Raw genomic sequence first — 20,201 nt, 5'->3', positions numbered from 1 at the left:
GCATCTTGGTGGTTCGAAATGTTGATCTTAGAGTTTGCAGCCCGTCTGTTATCCACTTACACAAGTGTGTTGTGTGAGGACTCAAAGCCAAAGCAAACTTACTACCTTGGAGTCCATGTGGACTCCTAGTGACCCTCTTGGAAAGAGTAGAACTGCTCCTGTGGGGTGCTGAGGATGTAACTCAATGGGTGTACACATCCTCAACCATCTACCAGGTGAAGACTTGTGGAGGAAAATATTATGTAAGGGGTTAATGGAAGGGTGACTAGAGTCTGTCCCCTGAGGAGCAAGCCCTCCTGGCCATTGAGGCAATTCTCAGAAAATATTTTCCTAGGTGGCAGCAGCAGCAGCAACCAGGTGGATGGAGACTTCTATGTAATCTAGAGCCTGCATAGTGTCACAGAATTCATAGGTGAAAATGGAAATCTTGAGTTACATTCCTTTCCCTTGGTGTCAATCCACATGGGAATAGTGATTTATCCTTCAGGAGTGAGCAAAGAACTATAGGTGAGGTGAGAGCTAGCTACCTGGCCAGTGGTCACGTCTCTAGGAAGACAATGGTGTTGGTTTAAGCCTAGCGGTTGCCTGAATGTTGACCCAAACATCTGAGCAGGTTGCATGCAGGTTGCATGTAGTCTTGCTGCTTAACTCAGATGGAAGTTCATCCCTCAAACACTCACTGCCACCGAGTTGAGGATGATTTATAGTGCCACCATGGAAAAGGGTAGAACTGCCCTTGTGTATGTTTTGGTGCATCTAACAATTTTCTGGCCATAACAGAACTCTTCTACCTCTGAGAAAAAGGTCCAATGGTTACATATTTATAAAAATTTGTTTAGCAGCCCAATTTTACAACAATTCCACCACCAGTGCTCCTATATATTGTTAAAATTTGGGGAAAACCTGGCAATCTAGCTGCTCCCATTCTTGGCGACACCCTGTCTGTCATAGAACTCTGTTCGATTGGTTTCCCAGGGTTCAGAGTTTGGAAGTAACACTAGGCCTTTCTTCTGAGGGACCTCTGGATGTATTCAAATAGCCAGCCATTTGCTTAGTACCCAAACCCCTTAACTTTAAATAATCCATAGGCCTGATTAGTTTTTAATTGACTAACCACAAAGTCGATGATGTGGGGAAAATTATCAACCCCATTTTTCAAACATGGAAACTGAGGCACTCTAATACACTTCTAGATTTGGAAGAGCGCTCATGGAGAACTAGGAATTTTGTTATCTAGGCAGTAAGCCCTCCTACTCAGTCACAATCACCGACTACTCAGAACTGTTTTGGAGTCAGGAGAGACTGTATGTAAATACTCCACAAAGGATCAATGTTCAGGCTGGATTTTGGAGGGATCAATGTATTAAAGATACCTGCTTGTGTTTACATCACTTTTATCCCTATCATTCTAGTCATGCAACAACAACTCAGTCCAAGGCGGATGGCAACGACAGTAACCATATTGTTTTGTCTGACTTCTATATTAGGATACATATACCATCTGAATAGACCCTTTGATTCTGTGCCCCTCTCCCTCCCAGAGACAAAACTGCAGCCAGCCCCAGACCCGAAACCTGCAGATTAAGCGTTTATCAAAAGTCTAGAAAGAGCTGTCAGTACCCTGATAATCTAGCATACAGAAGAGAAGACACAGAATCGAAAACTACAAGTGAAAAAAACAAAAAAAGAAGCTCCACGTGAGTGGAATTCAGACAACCGAGACTAATGAAAACACTAGAGCTTCTCACAGTGGTACACGGTGGTTTAGTGGTAGCCAGGTTCAAGTCACAGTGGCCTGAAACTGGGTCTCTACCCAAATACGTAGGCTTCAGAAATTCCTAGTACACTGTGTCCTCAGTCCCTAATACCCACTAAACCAGCTGATTCTATTTATAGCCACTTTCTCGTTCGTTGAGAACTCGGACTCAGAGTGACTCTGTAGGACAGTGAACGGAACCCCCACCGGGATTTCCACGGTGCGGATCTTTATGGGAGCAGCCAGCTTCATCTTTATCCTGGGTAGTTGTCTGGTGCTTTTCTGACACCATACTTGCATTTAGCAACCAGATTTTCAACCCATGCACCAATAGGGTTTCTGTTTGGGTTTTATAATCATCCACTGCTATTAAATCTATTCCGATATATAGTGATCAAGTGGACAGAGCAAAACTGATCCCTAGAGTTTCTGTTTACTGGAAAGCCTCACCTTGGTCCTCATGGTTTCAAGCGCTGACCATGCAGTTAGCAGGCACAACAGACTACACCACCTGTGCTCCTCAGTGTGAGGTCCCAACAAAAAAATCACTGCTATCGATTAAGTTCTGAAGTTAGTGTCCTTATGTATCACAGTAGAGTTGTCTCTGTGGGTTTCAGAGATTGCAGATATTTGTGGAAATAGAAAGTCTCCTCTTTCTCCAGAGAAGCATCTGGAGGTTCGAACTGTTGGCCTTACAGTTAGCAGCCCGTTGTGTTATCCACTTACACAAGTGTGTTGTGTGAGGACTCAAAACTAAACCAAACTCACTAACTTCAAGTCCATGTTGCCTCCTAGGGACCCTCTTTGATAGAGTAGACCTGTTCCTGTGGGGTGCTCAGGCTCTAATTCAATGAGTGAGAACATCCTCAACCATTTCCTAGGTGAGGACTTGTGGAGGAAAAATATTACCTAAAGAGGTTAATGGAAGGGTGACTAGAGTCTGTCCCCTGTGGAGCAAGCCCTACTGGCCATCGAGACAATGCTCATAAAATTCTTTTCTAGGTGGCAGCAGCAGCAACAACCTGGTTGATGGAGACCTTCTATGTAATCTAGATCCTGCATAGTGTCACAGAATTAACAGCTGAAAATGGAAAGTTTGAGTTATATTCCTTTCCCTTAGTCTCAATCTACATGGAAATATTGACTCATGCTGCAGGAGTGAGCAAAGAACTATAGTTGAGGTGATAAATAGCTACCTGGCCATTGGTCACATCTTCAGGAAAACAATAGTTTTGGTTTATGCCTAGCAGTTACCTGGATGTTGACCCATACATCTGAGCAGGGTGGATCCAGGTTGCATGTAGTCTTGATACCTCACCCAGATGGAAGTACATCTCTCAAACACTCACTGCCATCGAGTTGAAGGTGACTTATTTTGCCACCATGGGACAGGGTAGAACAGCCTTTGTGTACGTTTTGGTGCCTGGAACTCTTTTATGGGAGTAGCAGATCTCTTCTTCTTCCTGAGATAGGGGCCACTGGTTATAAATTTTTGTCAGTTTTGTTAGCAGCCCGATTTTATACCCATTAAACCACCGGGCCGCCTGAATTGTGTTAAAATAGGGGGAAAAGTGGCAATCTAGCTGCTCCTCCTCTTGGCAACACACTGTCTGTCATAGAACTCTGCTCCATTGGTTTCCCAGGGCTGAGAATTTGGAATTATTACACCAGGCCTTTCTTCTGAGGGACCGCTGGATGGATTCAAATAGCCAACTTTTTGCTTAATAGCCAAGCCCCTTAACTTTAAATAAACAATAGGCGTAATTATTTATTTAATTGATTAACCACAAAGTGGATGATGTGGGGAGAATTATCAACCTCATTTTTCAAACCAGGTAACTGAGGCACTCTAGAGACACGACTTGAGTTGGAAGAGCCCTCATGCAGAAATAGGAAGTTTGTTATCAAGGCAGTGAGCCCTCCTTTTCATTCATAATAACCAACTACTCAGAACTGTTTTGGAGTCAGGAGAGACTGTATGTAAAGACTCCACAAATGATCAATGTTCAGGCTGGATTCTGGAGGGATCTATGTATTAAAGATACTTGCATGTGTTTGCATCCCTTTTATTCCTATCATTCTTCTCATGCAACCAAAACTCAGTCCCAGGTAGATGGCAACGACAGTAACCAGACTGTTCTGTCTGACTATTACATTAGGACACATAGACCATCTGAATAGACCCTTTGATTCTGTGCCCCTCTCCCTCCCAGAGACAAAACTACAGCCAGCAATAGACCCAAAACCTGCAGATTAAGAGTTTGTCCAAAGTCGAGAAAGAGATGTCAATACCTTGAAAAACTAGCCTGCAGAAGAGAAGACACAGAATCGAAAGCTACAAGTGAAAAAAAAAAAAAAGAAGCTCCAGGTGAGTGGAATTCAGACAACCGAGACCAGTGAAAACACTAGAGCTTCTCAGAGTGGTTCACGCTGGTTTAGTGGTAGCCAGGTTCAAGTCACATTGGCCTGAATCAGTGTCTACACCCAAATCCCTAGGCTTCTGAAATTCCAAGTACCCTTGTCCTGCAATCCTTATTACCTGATATCCCGGCTGATTCTAACTTATAGCCACCTTCTCTTTCTTTGAGACTTCTGATTCAGAGTGACTCTTCAGGACAGAGTAGGAAACACCAATGGAATTTCAAAGGCTGTGGATCTTTATGTGAGCAGCCAGCTTCATCTTTGTCCTGGGGAGTTGTCTGGTGCTTTTCTCACACCAAACTTGTAGTTAGCATCCAGATGTTAAACCCCTGCACCAATAGAATTTCTGTTTGATGTTTATAATCATCCACTGCTATTAAATCTGTTCCGGTAGATAGTGATCAATTGGACAGGGCAGAACTGATCCCAGAGTTTCTGTTCAGTGGAAAGCCTCACTTTGGTCCTGGTGGTTTCAATCCGCTGACCATGCAGTTAGCAGGCACAACACAATACACCCCCTGTGCTCCTAAGTGTGGGGTACCAACAAAAAAATCACCTCTATAGATTCAGTTCTGAGGTTAGTGTCCCTATGGATCACAGTAAAGCTGTCTCTGTGGTTTTCTGAGATTGCAGATCTTTCTGGAAATAGAAAGTCTCTTTCTCCAGAGAAGCATCTGGTGGTTCGAACTGTTGACCTTACAGTTAGCAGACCGTCGTGTTATCCACTTACACAGGTGTGTTGTGTGAGGACTCAAAACCTAACCAAGCTCACTACCTTCGAGTCCATGTTTACTCCTAGTGACCGTCTTGGATAGGGTAGAAGTGCTCATGTGGCGTGCTGTGGCTGTAACTCAATGAATGTCGACATCCTCAACCATCTCCCAGGTGAAGACTTGTGTAGGAAAAATATTATCTAAGGGGGTTATTGGAAGGGTGACTAGAGTCTGTCCTCTGAGGAGGAAGCCCTACTGGCAATCGAGGCACTTCTCATAAAATTTTTTCCTATGTGGCAGGAGCAGCAATCTGCTTGATGGAGACCCTCTATGTAATCTAGAGCCTGCATAGTGTCACAGAATTAACAGCTGAATATGGAAAGCTTGAGTTACATTCCTTTCCCTTGATTTCAATCCACAAGGGAATAGTGAATTATGCTGCAAGAGTGACCAAAGAACTTAGGTGATGTGAAAGCTAGCTACCTGGCCACTGCACACGTCTGCAGGTAGACAATGGTGTTGGTTTAAACCTAGCAGTTGCCAGAATGTTTACCCAAACATCTGAGCAGTGTGGATGCAGGTTCCATGTAATCTTGCTGCCTAACCCAGATGGAAGTGCATCTCTCAAACATTCACTGCCACCGAGTTGAGTGTGATTTATGGTGCCACTATGGGACAGGGTAGAACTGCCCTTGCGTAGGTTTTGGTGGCTGGAAAATTTTTCTGGCAGTAGCAGCCCTCTTCTTTCTCCTGAGATAGGGTCCAATGGTTACATATTTTTGACCATTAGGTTAGCAACCCCATTTTACAACAATCCCACCACCAGGCCTCCTCAATTGTGTTAAAAATAGGGGGAAGAAGTGGCAATCTAGCTGCTCCTCCTCTTGGTGACACTCTGTCTGTCATAGAACTCTGCTCCATTGGTTTCCTAGGGCTGAGAGTTTGGAAGTAACACCAGGCATTTCTTCTGAGGGACCTCTGGATGTATTCAAATAGCCAGCCTTTTGCTTACTAGCCAAGCCACTTAACTTTAAATAACCCATATGCCTGATTAGTTTTAAATTTACTTACCATAAAGTTGATGATATGGAGAGAATTATCAACACCATTTTTCAAACATGGATACTGAGGCACACTAAGACACCGCTTGAGTTGGAAGAGTGCTCATGCAGAACTAGGAAGTTTGTTATCTAGGCAGTGAGCCCTCCTACTCAGTCAGAATCTCCGACTACTCAGAACTGTATTGGAGTCAGGAGATACTTTATGTAAAGACTCCACAAAGGATCAATGTATAGGCTAGATTCTGGAAGGATCAATGTATTAAAGATACTTGCATGTGTTTGCATCACTTTTATCCCTATCATTCTTCTCATTCAACCAAAACTCAGTCCCAGGTAGATGGCAACCACAATAATCAAACTGTTCTGTCTTACTCCTACAGTAGGACACATAGACCATCTGAATAGACCCTTGTATTCTGTCCCCCCTCTCTCCCATAGAAAAACTGCAGCCAGCACCAGACCTGAAACCTGCAGATTAAGAGTATGTTAAAAGTAAAGAAAGAGCTGTCAATACCCTGAAAAACTAGCCTGCTGAAAAGAAGACAAAGAATCGAAACCTACAAGTGAAAAAAAAAAAAAAGAAGCTCCAGATGAGTGGAATTCAGACAACCTAGACCAGTGAAAACACTAGAGCTTCTCGGAGTGGTTCACGCTGGTTTAGTGGTATCCAGGTTCAAGTCACATTGGCTGAATCAGTGTCTCCGCACAAATCCCTAGGCTTCTGAAAATTCCTAGTACACTGCGTCCTACAGTCCCTATTACCCAATAACCCTGCTGATTCTACTTTATAGCCATCTTGTCCTTCATTGAGACTTTTGATTCAGAGTGACTCTGCAGGACAGAGTAGGGAACCCCACCGGTATTTCCAAGGCTGTGGAACTTTATGTGAGTAGCCAGCTTCATCTTTGTCCTGGGGAGTTGTCTGGTGCTTTTCTCACACCAAACTTGCAGTTAGCATCCAGGTGTTGAACCCCTGCACCATTACGGTTTCTGTTTGAGTTTTATAATCATCCCCTGCTATTAAATCTATTCTGATATACAGTGATCAAGTGGACATAGAAGAACAGATCCCTAGAGATTCTGTTTAATGGAAAGCCTCACTTTGGTCCTGGTGGTTTCAAACCGCTGATCATGCAGTTAGCAGGCAAAACACACTACACCCCCTCTGCTCCTATGTATGATGTCACAACAAAAAAAAAATAACTCCTATCGATTCAGTTCTGAGGTTAGTGTCCCTATGGATCACAGTAGAGCTGTCTGTGGGTTTCTGAGATTGCAGATATTTGTGGAAATAGATAGCCGCCTCTTTCTCCAGAGAAGCATTTTTTGTTTCAAACTGTTGACCTTACACTTATTAGCTTGTCCTGTTATCCACTTACACAGATGTGTTCTGTGAGGACTCAAAACCAAACCACACCAAACTGACTACCTTCAAGTCCATGTTGACTCCTAGTGACCCTTTTGGATAGAGGTAAACAACTCCTGTGGGTTGCTGAGGCTGTAACTTAATGCACGTGGACATTCTAAACCATCTCCCATGTGAGGACTTGTGGAGGAAAAATATTATGTAAGGGGGTTAATGGAAGGGTGACTAGAGTCTGTCCCCTGAAGAGAAAGCCCTACTGGCCATTGAGGCAATGCTCATAAAATTCATTCCAAAGTGGCAGCAGCAGCAGCAAGCTGGTTGGTGGAGACCCTCTATGTAATCTAGAGTCTGCATAGTGTCCCAGAAGTAACAGCTGAAAATGGAAAGCTTGAGTTACATTCCTTTTGCTGGGTTTCAATCCACATGGGAACAGTGACTCATGCTGCATGAGTGAGCAAAGAGGTGAGAGCTAGCTACCTGGCCACTGGTCACGTTTGCAGGAAAACAATACTTTTGGTTTAAGCCTAGCAGTTACCTGACTGATGACCCAAACATCTGAGCAGGGTGGATATAGGTTGCATGTAGTCTTGCTGCCTAACCCAGATAGAAGTACATCTCTCAAACACTCACTTCCATTGAGTTGAAGGTGACTTAATTTGCCACCATATGACAGGTTACACAGCCTCTGTGTACGTTTTGGTGGCTGGAACACTTTTATGGGAGTAGCAGACCCCTTCTTCCTCCTGAGATAGAGGCCACTGGTTATAAATTTTTGACCATTTGGTTAGCAGGCCCATTTTACAACAATTCCACCACCAGGTCTCCTGAATTGTGTTAAAAGAGGGGGGGGGAGTGGCAATTTATCTGCGTCCACTCATGGCGACACTCTTTCTGTCATAGAACTCTGCTCCATTGGTTCCCCAGGGCTGAGAGTTTGGAAGTAACCTCAGGCCCTTCTTCTGTGGGACCTCTGGATGGACTCAAATACCCCGACTTTTGCTTAGTAGCCGAGGCCCTTAACTTTAAATAACCTATAGGCCTGATTAGATTTTAATTGACTAACCACAAAGTCAATGATGTGGGGAGAATTATCAACCCCATTTTTCAAACATGAAAAATGAGGCACACTAAGACACTGCTTGGGTGGAAAAGCTCTCATGCAGAAATAGGAAGTTTGTTATCTAGGCAGTGAGCGCTCCTAATCAGTCACAATCACAGACTACTCAGGACTGTTTTGGAGTCAGGAGAGACTGTATGTAATGAACCCACAAAGCATCAGTGATCAGGCTGGAATACGGAAGGATCAATGTATTAAAGATACTTGCTTGTGTTTCCATCACTTTTCTCCCTATCATTCTTCTCAGGGAACCAAAACTCAGTCCCAAGCGGATGGCAACTACAGTAACCAGACTATTCTGTCTGACTTCGACAGTAGGACACATAGACCATCTGAATTGACCCTTTGATTTTTCTGCCCCTCTCCCTCCCATAGGCAAACATGCAGCCACCACCGGACCAGAAACCTGCAGTTTAAGAGTTGGTAAATGTTTAGAAAGAGCTGTCAATACACTGAAAAATGCGTCTGCAGAAGAGAAGACACAGAATGAAAAGCTACAAATGAAAAAAAAGAAGCTCCAGGTGAGTTGAATTCAGACAACCGAGACCAATGAAAATAATAGAGTTTCTCAAAGTGGTTCACGCTGGTTTAGTGGTAGCCAGGTTCAAGTCACATTGTACTGAATCAGTGTCTCCACCAAAATCCCTAGGCTTCTGAAATTCCTAGTACCCTGTGTCCTGCAGTCCCTATTACACAATAACCCTGCTGATTCTACTTTATAGCCACCTTCTCCTTCGTTGAGATTTCTGATTCAGCGTGACCCTGCAGGGCAGAAAAGGAAACCCCACCGTGATTTCCATGGCTGTGAATTTTTATGGGAGCAGCCAGCTTCATTTTTTTCCTGGGAAATTGTCTGGTGCTTTTCTAAGACCAAATTTTCAGTTAGCCTCCAGGTGTTAAAACCTGCACCAATAGAGTTTCTGTTTGAGTTTTATAATCATCCACTGCTATTAAATCTATTCCGATATATAGTGATCAAGTGGACAGAGCAGAACTGATCCCTAGAGTTTCTGTTTAGTGAAAAGCCTCACCTTTGTCCTGGTGGTTTTAAACCGATGACCAAGCAGTTAGCAGGAAAAACACACTACACCCCCTGTGCTCCTTAGTGTGAGGTCCCAACAAAAAAATTCACTGCTATCGCTTCAGTTCTGAGGTTAGTGTCCCTATGGATCACAGTAGAGCTGTCTCTGTGGGTTTCTGAGATTGCAGATCTTTGTGGAAATAGAAAGCTGCCCTTTTCTCCACAGAAGCATGTTTTGTTTTGAACTGTTGACCTTAGAGTTAGCAGCCCGTCGTGTTATCCACTTACACTCTGTGTTGTGTGAGGACTCAAGCCAAACCAAAAAAAACTACCTTCGATTCCTTGTTGACTACTAGTGACACTCTTGGATACAGTAGAACTGCTCCTGTAGATTGCTAAGGCTGTGAATTAATGCATGTAGACATCCTCAATCATCTCCCAGGTGAGGACTTGTGGAGGAAAAATATTACCTAAGGGGGTTAATGGATGGGTGACTAGAATCTCTGCCCTGAGGAGCAAGCCCTAGTGGCCATTGAGGCAATGGTCATACAATTCTTTCCTAAGTGGCAGGAGCAGCACCAGCAACCTGGATGGTGGAGACCATATATGTAATCTAGAGCCTGCATAGTGTCACAGAATTAACAGCTGAAAATGGATAGCTTGAGTTACATTCCTTTCCCTTGGTTTCAATCCACATGGGAATAGTGAATCATGCTGCAGGAGTGAGGAAAGAACTATAGGTGAGGTGAGAGCTAGCTACCTGGCCACTGGTCATGTCTGCTGGAAGACAATGGTGTTGGTTTAAGCCTAGCAGTTGCCTGAATGTTGACCCAAACATATGAGCAGGGTGGATCCTGGTTGCATGTAGTCTTGCTGCCTAACCGAGATTGAAGTGCTTCACTAAAACACTCACTGCCATCGAATTCAGGGTCACTTATTGTGCCACAATGGGACAGGGTAGAACTGCCCTTGTGTATGTTTTGGTGGCTGGAACACTTTTCTGGCAGTAGCAGCCCTCTTCTTTCTCCTGAGATAGCGACCAGGGTTATATCTTTTTGACCATTTTGTTAGAAGCCCCATTTTAAGCCCATTCGAGCACCAGGCCTCCTGAATTGCGTTAAAATAGGGGGTGGGAAAAGTGGCAATCTAGCTGCTCCCACTCTTGGCATCCCCTTGTCTGTCATAGAACCCTGCGCCATTGGTTTCCCAGGTCGGAGAGTTTGTAAGTATAACACAGGCTTTTTTGAGGGACCTCTGGATGGATTCAAATAGCGAGCCTTTTGCTTAGTAGCCAAGCCCCTTAACTTTAAGTAACCTATAGTCCTGATTCGTTATTTAATTGACTAACCACAAAGTGGATGATGTGGGGAGAATTATCAACCCCATTTTTCAAACAATGAAACTGAGTCACACTAAGACAACCCTTGAGTTGGAAGAGCGCTAATACAGAACTAGGAAGTTTGATATGTAGGCAGTGAGCCCTCCTACTCACTCACAATCACCGACTACTCAGAACTGTTTTGGAGTCAGGAGAGACTGTACATAAGACCCCACAAAGGATCGATGTTCAGGCTGGATTCGGGAGGGATCAATTTATTAAAGATAATTGCTTGTGGTTGCATCACTTTTATACCTATCATTCTTCTCATGCAACCAAAACTCAGTCCCACGCGGATGGCAATGACAGTAACCACACAGTTCTGTCTGACTGCTACAGTAGCACACATAGACCATCTGAATAGATCCTTTGATTCTGTTTCCCTCTCCCTCCCATAGACAAAACTGCAGCCAGCACCAGACCCAAAACCTGCAGATTAAGAGTTTGTCAAAAATCTAGAAAGGGCTGTCAAGACTCTGAAAAACTCATCTGCAGAAGAGAAGACATAGAATCAAACAGTATAAGTGAAAAAAAAGAAGAAGCTCCAAGTGAGTGGAATTCAGACAACCGAGACCAATGAAAACACTAGAGCTTCTCAGAGTGGATCACGCTGGTTTAGTTTTAGCCATGTTCAAGTCACATTGGCCTGAATCAGTGTCTCCATCCAAATCCCTAGGCTTCTGAAATTCCTAGTACACTTGGTCCTGCAGTACCTATTACCCAGTAACGCAGCTGATTCTATTATATAGCCACCTTCTCATTCGTTGAGACTTCTGATTCAGAGTGACTCTGCCGGACACAGTAGGAAACCCCACGGGGAATTCCAAGGCTGAGGATCTTTATGTGAGCAGCCAGCTTCATATTTGTCCTGGGGAGTTGTCTGTTGCTTTTCTAACAATAAACTTGCAGTTAGAATCCAGATGTTAAACCCCTGCACCAATAGGGTTTCTGTTTGAGTTTTATAATCATCCACTGCTATTAAATCTATTCTGATATATAGTGATCAAGTGGACAGAGCAGAACTTTTCCCTAGATTTTCTGTTTAGTGGAAAGCCTCACCTTGGTCCTGGTGGTTTCAAACCGCTGACCATGCAGTTAGAAGGCACAACACACTACACCCCCTGTGCTCCTCAGTTTGAGGGCCCAACTAAAATAATTACTGTTATCTATTTATTTTTGAGGTTCATTTCCCTATGGATTACAGTAGAGCTCTCTCTGTTGGTTTTTGAGATTGCAGATCTTTTTGGAAATAGAAAGCCTCGTCTTTCTCCAGAGAAACATGTGGTGGTTCGAACTGATGAATTTACATTTAGCAGCTCGTCGTGTTATTCACTTACACAAGTGTGTTGTGTGAGAATTCAAAACCAATCTCACTACCTTCTAGTCCATGTTGACTCCTAGTGACCCTCTTGGGTAGAGTAGAACTGCTCCTGTGGGGTGCTGAGGCTGTAACTCCATGAGGGTAGGCATCCTCAACCATCTCCCAGGTAAGGATTGGTGGGGGAAAAACATTACGTAAGGGGGTAATGGAAGGTTGACTAGATTCTGTCTCCTGAGGAGCAAGCCCTACTGGTCATCGAGGCAATTCTCATAAAATTTTTCCTAGGTGGCAGCAGCAGCAGCAACCTGGTTGGTGGAGACCCTCTATATAATCTAGAGCCTGCATAGTGTCAGAGAATTAACAGCTGAAAATGGAAAGCTTGAGTTACATTCCTTTTCCTTGGTTTCAATCCACATGGTAATAGTCAATCATACTGTAGGAGTGAGGTAAGAACTAAAGGTGAGGTGAGAGCTAGCTACCTGGCCACTGGTCACGTCTCCAGGAAGACAACAGTGTTGGTTTAAGCCTAGCACTTGACTGAATGTTGACCCAAACATCTGAGCAGGTTGGATCCAGGTTGCATGTAGTCTTGCTGCCTAACCCAGATGGAAATCATCTCTCAAACACTCACTGCCAATGAGTTGAGGGTGACATATTTTGGCACGATGGGACAGGATAGAATTTCCCTTGTATATGTTTTGGTGGCTGGACACTTTTCTGGATGTAGCAGCCCTATCTTTTCCCTGATATAGGAATCACTGGTTATATTTTTTTACCATTTGGTTAGCAGCACCATTTTACACCAAGTTCACCACCAGGATCCCTGATTTGTGTTAAAATAGGGGTAAAAAGTGGCAATCTAGGTGCTTCCACTCTTGGCGACACTGTCTGTCATAGACCTCTACTCCATTGGTTTCCCTTGGCTGAGAGTTTGGAAGTAACCTCAGTCCTTTTCTGAGGGACCGCTGGATGGATTGAAATAGCCAGCCATTTGCTTAGTAGACAAGCCCCTTAACTTTAAATAACCTATAGGCCTGATTAGCTTTTAATTGACTAACCACAAAGTGGATGATGTGGGGAGAATTATCAACCCCATTTTTCACAAAAGGAAACCGAGGCACACTAAGACACCGCTTGAGTTAGAAGAGCGCTCATGCAGAACTAGGAAGTTTGTTATGTGGGAAGAGAGCCATCCTACTCAGTCACAATCACATACTACTCAGAACAGTTTTGGAAACAGGAGACACTGTATGTAAAGACTCCACAAAGGATCAATGTTCAGACTGGATTCTTGAGGGATCAATGTATTAAAGATACTTACTTGTGTTTGCATCAATTTTTTCCCTATCAATTTTCTCATGCAAATAAACTCAGTCTGAGGCGGATGGCAACGACAGTAACCAGATTGTTCTGTCGGAATTCTGCAGTAGGACACATAGACCATCTGAATAGACCCTTTTATTCTGTGCCCCTCTCCCTCCAATAGACAAAACTGTTGCCAGAACCAGACCCGAAATCCGTAGATTAAGAGTTTGTCAAAAGTATAGAAAGAGCTGTCAATATCCTGAAAAACTAGCCTGCAGAAGAGACGACACAGAATTGAAAGCTAGAAGTGGAAAAAAAAAAAAAGAAGCTCCAGGTGAATGGAATTCAGACAACCGAGACCAATGAAAACACTAGAACTTCTCAGAGTGGTTCACGCAGGTTTAGTGGTACGCAGGTTCAAGTCATATTGGCTGAATCAGTGGCTCCACCCAAATCCCTAGGCTTCTGAAATTCCTAGTACACTGTATCCTGCAGTCTCTATAACCCAATAACCCTGTTGATTCTACTTTATAGCCACCTTTTCGTTCAGTGAGTCTTCTGATTCAAAGTTACTCTGCAGGACAGAGTAGGAAACCTCACCGGGATTTCAAAGTCTGCGGATCTTTATGTGAGCAATCAGCTTTATCTTTGTCCTGGGGATTTGTCTGATGCTTTTCTCACACCAAACTTGCAGTTAGCATCCAGATGTTAAACCCCTGCAACAATAGGGTTTCTTTTTGAGGTTTATAATCATCCACTGCTATTAAATTTATTACTATATATAGTGATCAAGTGGACAATGCAGAGCTGATCCCTAGAGCTTCTGTTTAGTGGAAAGCTTCTTTCTGGTCCTGGTGGTTCCTAACCACTGACCATGCAGTTAGCAGGCACAACACACTACACACCCTGTGCTCCTCATTGTGAGAGCCCAACAAAAATCAATGTGATCGATTCAGTTCTGAGATTAGTGTCCCTATCGATCACAGTAGTGCTATCTCTGTGCGTTTTTGAGACTGCAGATTTTTGTGGAAATAGAAAGCTTCCCCTCTCTCCAGAGAAGCATCTGGTGGTTCGAACTGTTGATCTTACAGTTAGCAGCCCGTCGTGTTATCCACTTACACAAGTGTGTTGTGTGAGGACTGAAAACTAAACCAAACTCACTAATTTTGAGTCCTTGTTGCCTCCTAGTGACCCTCTTGGATAGAGTAGAACTGCTCCTGTGGGGTGCTGAGGCTGTAACTCAATGAGTGTAGACATCCTCAACCATCTCCCAGGTGAAGACTGGTGGAGGAAAATATTACCTGAGGGGGTTAATGGAAATGTGACTAGAATCTGTCCCCTGAGGAGCACGCCTTACTGGCCATCGAGGAAATTCTCATAAAATTTTTTGCTAGGTGGCAGCAGCAGCAGCAACCTGGTTGATGGAGACTATCTATGTAATCTAGAGCCTGCATAGTATCACAGAATTAACAGCTGAAAATGGAAAGCTTGAGATACATTCCTTTTTCTTGGTTTCAATCCACATGGGAATAGTGAATCATGCTGCAGCAGTGAGCAAAGAAATATAGGTGAGGTGAGAGCTAGCTACCTGGCCACTGGTCACGTGTCCAGTAAGACAACAGTGTTGTTTTCAGCCTAGCACTTGACTGAATGTTGACCCAAAAATCTGAGCAGGGTGGATCCAGGTTGCATGTAGTCTTGCTGCCTAACCCAGATGGAAGTTTATCTCTCAAACATTCACTACCACCGAGTTGAGGGTGATTTATAGTGCCACCATGGGACAGGTTGAAACTGCACCTGTGTATGTTTTGGAGACTGGAACACTTTTCTGGCTGTAGCAGATCTTTTCGTTCTCCTGAGATAGTGTCCAATGGTTACATATCTTTTACCATTTGGTTAGCAGCCCCATTTTACAACCATTCCACCACCAGGCCTCCTGAATTGTGTTAAAATAGTGGGAAAAGTGGCAATCTAGCTGCTCCCACTCTTGGCGCCACCCTGTCTGTCATATAACTCTGCTCCCTTGGTTTACCAGGGCTGAGAGTTTGCAAGTAACACCTGGCCTTTCTTCTGAAGGACCTCTCAGTGGATTCAAATAGCCAGCCTTTTGCTTACGAGCCAAGCCCCTTATCATTAAATAACCTATAGGCCTGATAAAGTTTTAATTGATTAACCACAAAGTCGATGATGTGGGAAGAATTATCAACCCCATTTTTCAAAAATGGAAAATGAGGCACACTAAGACTCCGCTTGAGTTGGAAGAGTGCTCATGCAGAACTAGGAAGTTTGTTATCTAGGCAGTGAGCCCTTCTACTCAGTCAAAATCACTGATTACTCAGAACTGTTTTGGAGTCAGGAGAGACTGTAGGTAAAGACTCCACAAAATATCAATGTTCAGTCTGGATTCTGGAGGGATCATTGTATTAAATATATTGCTTATGTTTGCATCACTTTTATCCCTATCATATTTCTCATGCAACCAAAACTCAGTCCCAGGTGGATGTCAATGACAATAACCACACTGTTGTGTCTGATTGTACAGTAGGACACATAGACAATCTGAATAGACCCTTTGATTCTGTGCCCCTCTCCCTCCTATAGAAAAAACTGCAGCCAGCACCAGACCTGAAACCTGCAGATTAAGAGTTTGTCAAATGTCTAGAAAGAGCTGTCAATACCCTGAAAAACTAGCCTGCAGAAGAGAAGACACAGAATCGAAAGCTACAAGTGAAAAAAAAGCTCCAGGTGAGTGGAATTCAGAAAACAGAGACCAGTGAAATCACTAGAGCTTCTCACAGTGTTTCACGCTGGTTTAGTGGTAGCCAGGTTCAAGTCATATTGGCCTGAATCAGAGTCTCCACCCAAATCCCTAGGCTTCTGAAATTCCTAGTACCATTTGTCCTGCAGTCCCTATTACCCAATAACTCTGCTGATTCTACTTTATAGCCACGTTCTCGTTCGTTGAGACCTCTGATTCATAGTGACTCTGCATGACAGAGTAGGAAACCCCACCGGGATTTCCAAGGCTGCGGATGTCCATTTGAGCAGCCAGCTTCATCTTTGTCCTGGGGAGTTGTCTGGTGGTTTTCTCACACCGAACTTGCAGTTAGCATCCAGATGTTAAACCCCTGCACCAATAGGGTTTCTTTTTGAGGTTTATAATTATCCACTGCTATTAAATCTATTCCAATATATAGTGATCAAGTGGACAGAACAGAACTGATCCCTAGAGTTTCTGTTTAGTGGAAAGCCTCATTTTAATCCTGGTTTTTAAACCGCTGACCATGCAGTTAGCAGGCACAACACGGTACACACACTGTGGTCCTCAGTGTGAGGTCCCTAACAAAAAATCACTGCTATCGATTCAGTTCTGAGGTTAATGTCCCTATGGATCACAGTAGAGCAGTCTCTGAGTTTCTGAGATAGCAGACCTTTGTGGAAATAGATAGCCTCCTCTTTCTCCAGAGAAGCATCTGGTGGTTCGAACTTTTGACTGTACAGTTAGCAGCCCATCGTGTTATCCATTTACACAAGTGTGTTGTGTGAGGACTGAAAACCAAACCAAACTCATTACCTTCGAGTCCATGTTGCCTCCTAGTGACCCTCTTGGATAGAGTAGAACAGCTCTTTTGGGGTGCGGAGGCTGTAACTCCATGAGTGTAGACATCCTCAACCATCTCCCAGGTGAAGACTTGTGGAGGAAAAATATTATCTAAGTGGGTTAATGGAAGGGTGACTAGAGTCTGTCTCCTGAGGAGCAAGCCCTACTGGCCATCGAGGCAATTCTCAAAAAGTCCTTTCCTAGGTGGCAGCAGCAGCAGTAACTGGTTGCTGGAGACCTTCCGTGTAATCTAGAGCCTGTATACTGTCAGAATTAACAGTTGAAAATGGAAAGCTTGAGTTACATTCCTTTCCCTTGGTTTCAATACATATGGGAATAGTGAATCATGCTGCAGGAGTGAGCAAAGAACTATAGGTGAGGTGAGAACTAGCTTCCTGGCCAATGGACACGTCTGCAGGAGGTCAATGGTGTTGGTTTAAGCCTAGCACTTGCCGAATGTTGACCCAAACATCTAAGCAGGGTGTCCAGGTTTCATGTTGTCTTGCTGCCTAACCCAGATGGAAGTGCATCTCTCAAACACTCACTACCACCGAGTTGAGGGTGATTCATAATGCCACCATGGGACAGGTTAGAACTGCCCTTGTGTATGTTTTGGTGACTGGAACAATTTTCTGGCCGTAGCAGATCTCTTCTTTCAACTGAGATAGTGTCCAATGGTTACATATTTTTTACCATTTGGTTAGCAGCCCCATTTTACAACCATTCCACCCCCAGGTCTCCTGGATTGTGTTAAAATAGGGGGAAAAAGTGGCAACATAGCTGCTGCCACTCTTGGCGACACTCTGTCTGTCATAGAACTCTGCTCCATTGGTTTACAAGGCTTGAGAGTTTGCAAGTAACACCAGGCCTTTCTTCTGAGGGACCTCTGAATATATTAAAAAAGCCAGTCTTTTGCTTAGTAGCCAAGTCCCTTAACTTTTAATAACCTATAGGACTCATTAATTTTTAATTGACTAACCACAAAGTCGATGATGTGGGGATAATTATCAACCCCATATTTCAAACAAGGAAACAGAGACACCGCTTGAGTTGAAATACCGCTCATGCAGAACAAGGAAGTGTGATATCTAGGCAGTGAGCCCACCTACTCAGTCACAATCACCGACTACTCAGAACTGTTTTGGAGTCAGGAGAGACTGTATGTAAAGACCCCACAGAGGATCAATGTTTAGCCTGGATTCTGGAGGGATCAATGTATTAAAGATACTTGCTTGTGTTCGCATCACTTTTATCCCTATCATTCTTCTCATGCAACCAAACCTCAGTCCCAGGCAGATGGCAAAGACAGTAACCATACTGTTCTGTCTGACTTCTAAAGTAGGACACATAGACCATTGGAATAGACCCTTTGATTCTGTTCACCTCTCCCTCCAATAGACAAAACTGCAGCCAGCACCTGACCGGAAACCTGCAGATTAAGAGTTTGTGAAATGTATAGAAAGAGCGGTCAATACCCTGAAAAACTAGCCTGCAGAGGAGAAGGCACAGAATCAAAAGCTACAAGAGAAAAAAAAAGAAGCTCCAGGTGAGTGGAATTCAGACAACCGAGGCCAATGAAAACACTAGCGCTTCTCAGAGTGGTTCACGCTGCTTTAGTGGTATCCAGGTTCAAGTCACATTGGCCTGAATCAGTGTCTCCACGCAAATCCCTAGGCTTCTGAAATTCCTAGTACCCTGTGTCCTGCAGTCCCTATTACCCAATAACCCTGCTGTTTCTACTTTAGAGACAATTTCTAGTTTGTTGAGACCTCTGATTCAGAGTGACTCTTCAGGACAGAGTAGGAATCCCCACTGGGATTTCCAAGGCTGAAGATCTTTTTGGGAGCAGAAGGCTTCATCTTTGTCCTGGGGAGTTGTCTGGTGCTTTTCGAACACCAAAGTTGCAGTTAGCATCCAGATGTTAAACTCCTGCACCAATAGGTTTTTCTGTTTGTGTTTTATAATCATCCACTGCGATTAAATCTATTCCAATATATAGTGATCAAGTGGACAGAGCAGAACTGATCCCTAGAGTTTCTGTTTAGTGGAAAGCCTCACCTTGGTCCTGGTGGTTTCAAATCGCTGACCATGCAGATAGCAGGCACAACACACAAAACAACCTGTGCTCCTCAATGTGAGGTCCCAAGAAAAAAAATCACTGCTATCAATTCAGTTCTGAGGTTTGTGTCCCTATCGATCACAGTACAGCTCTCTGTGAGTTTCTGGGATTGAAGATCTTTGTGGAAATAGAAAGCCTCCTCTTTCTCTAGAGAAGCATCTGGTTGTTCGAACTGTTGACCTTACAGTTGGCAGCCCGTCGTGTTCTCCAGTTACACAAGTGTGTTGTGTGAGGACTCAAAACCAAACCAAACTCACTTCCTTTGAGTCCATGTTGACTCCTAGGGACACTTTTGGATAGAGTTGAACTGCTCCTGAGGGATGGTGAGGCTGTAACTCAATGAGTGTAGACATCCTGAACCATCTCCCAGGTGAGGACTTGTGGAGGAAAAATATTACCTAAGGGGTTTCATTGAAGGGTGATGAGAGTTTGTCCCCTGAGGAGCAAGCCCTACTGGCCATCGAGGCAATGCTCAAAAAATTCTTTCCTAGGTGGCAGCAGCAGCAGCAACCTGGTTGGTGGAGACCCTCTATGTAATCTAGAGCCTGCATAATGTCACAGAATTAACAGCTGAAAATGGAAAGGTTGAGTTACATTCCTTTCCCTTGATTTCAATCCACATGAGAATAGTGAATCATGCTGCAGGAGTGAGGAAAGAACTATAGATGAGGTGAGAGCTAGCTACCTGGCCATTGGTCACGTCTCCAGGAAGACATGGTGTTGGTTTTAGCCTAGCAGTAGCCTGAATTTTGACCCGAACATCTGAGCAGGGTGGATCTAGGTAGCGTGTAGTCTTGCTGCCTAACCCAGATGGAAGTGCATCTCTCAAACACTCGCTGCCATTAATTTGAGGGTGACTTATCGTGCCAATATGGAACAGGGTAGAACTGCCCTTGTGTATGTTTTGGTGGCTGGAATACTTTTCTGGGAGTAGCAGCTCTCCTCTTTCTCCTGTGATAGGGCCCATGGTTATATATATTTTGACCATTTTGTTAGTAGCCACAGTTTACACCCATTCCACC

The 20,201-nt window shown here is 43.9% G+C and overlaps 1 long non-coding RNA gene across 10 annotated transcripts in view; it reads left to right on the top strand.

Moving 5' to 3' along the window:
• Window positions 1-20,201, top strand: part of LOC142454957 (uncharacterized) — a 140,264-nt gene that overhangs the window by 85,779 nt on the left and 34,284 nt on the right. For 6 of the 10 annotated variants that reach the window (XR_012785727.1, XR_012785730.1, XR_012785724.1 and 3 more), the window contains 5 exons: window positions 3,970-4,124; window positions 6,390-6,836; window positions 8,810-8,955; window positions 16,061-16,204; window positions 18,459-18,601. This is a non-coding gene — a long non-coding RNA (uncharacterized LOC142454957). Of the gene's footprint in view, window positions 1-3,969; window positions 4,125-6,389; window positions 6,837-8,809; window positions 8,956-11,231; window positions 11,362-16,060; window positions 16,205-18,458; window positions 18,602-20,201 lie in introns of those variants that run through there. The other 4 variants (XR_012785731.1, XR_012785732.1, XR_012785733.1 and 1 more) reach the window with 4 other exon arrangements.

This window comes from Tenrec ecaudatus, chromosome 8 (genome assembly GCF_050624435.1).
Source record: "Tenrec ecaudatus isolate mTenEca1 chromosome 8, mTenEca1.hap1, whole genome shotgun sequence".
Lineage (NCBI taxonomy): Eukaryota > Metazoa > Chordata > Mammalia > Afrosoricida > Tenrecidae > Tenrec > Tenrec ecaudatus.
This window is presented reverse-complemented; position numbering and strand designations above follow the sequence as displayed.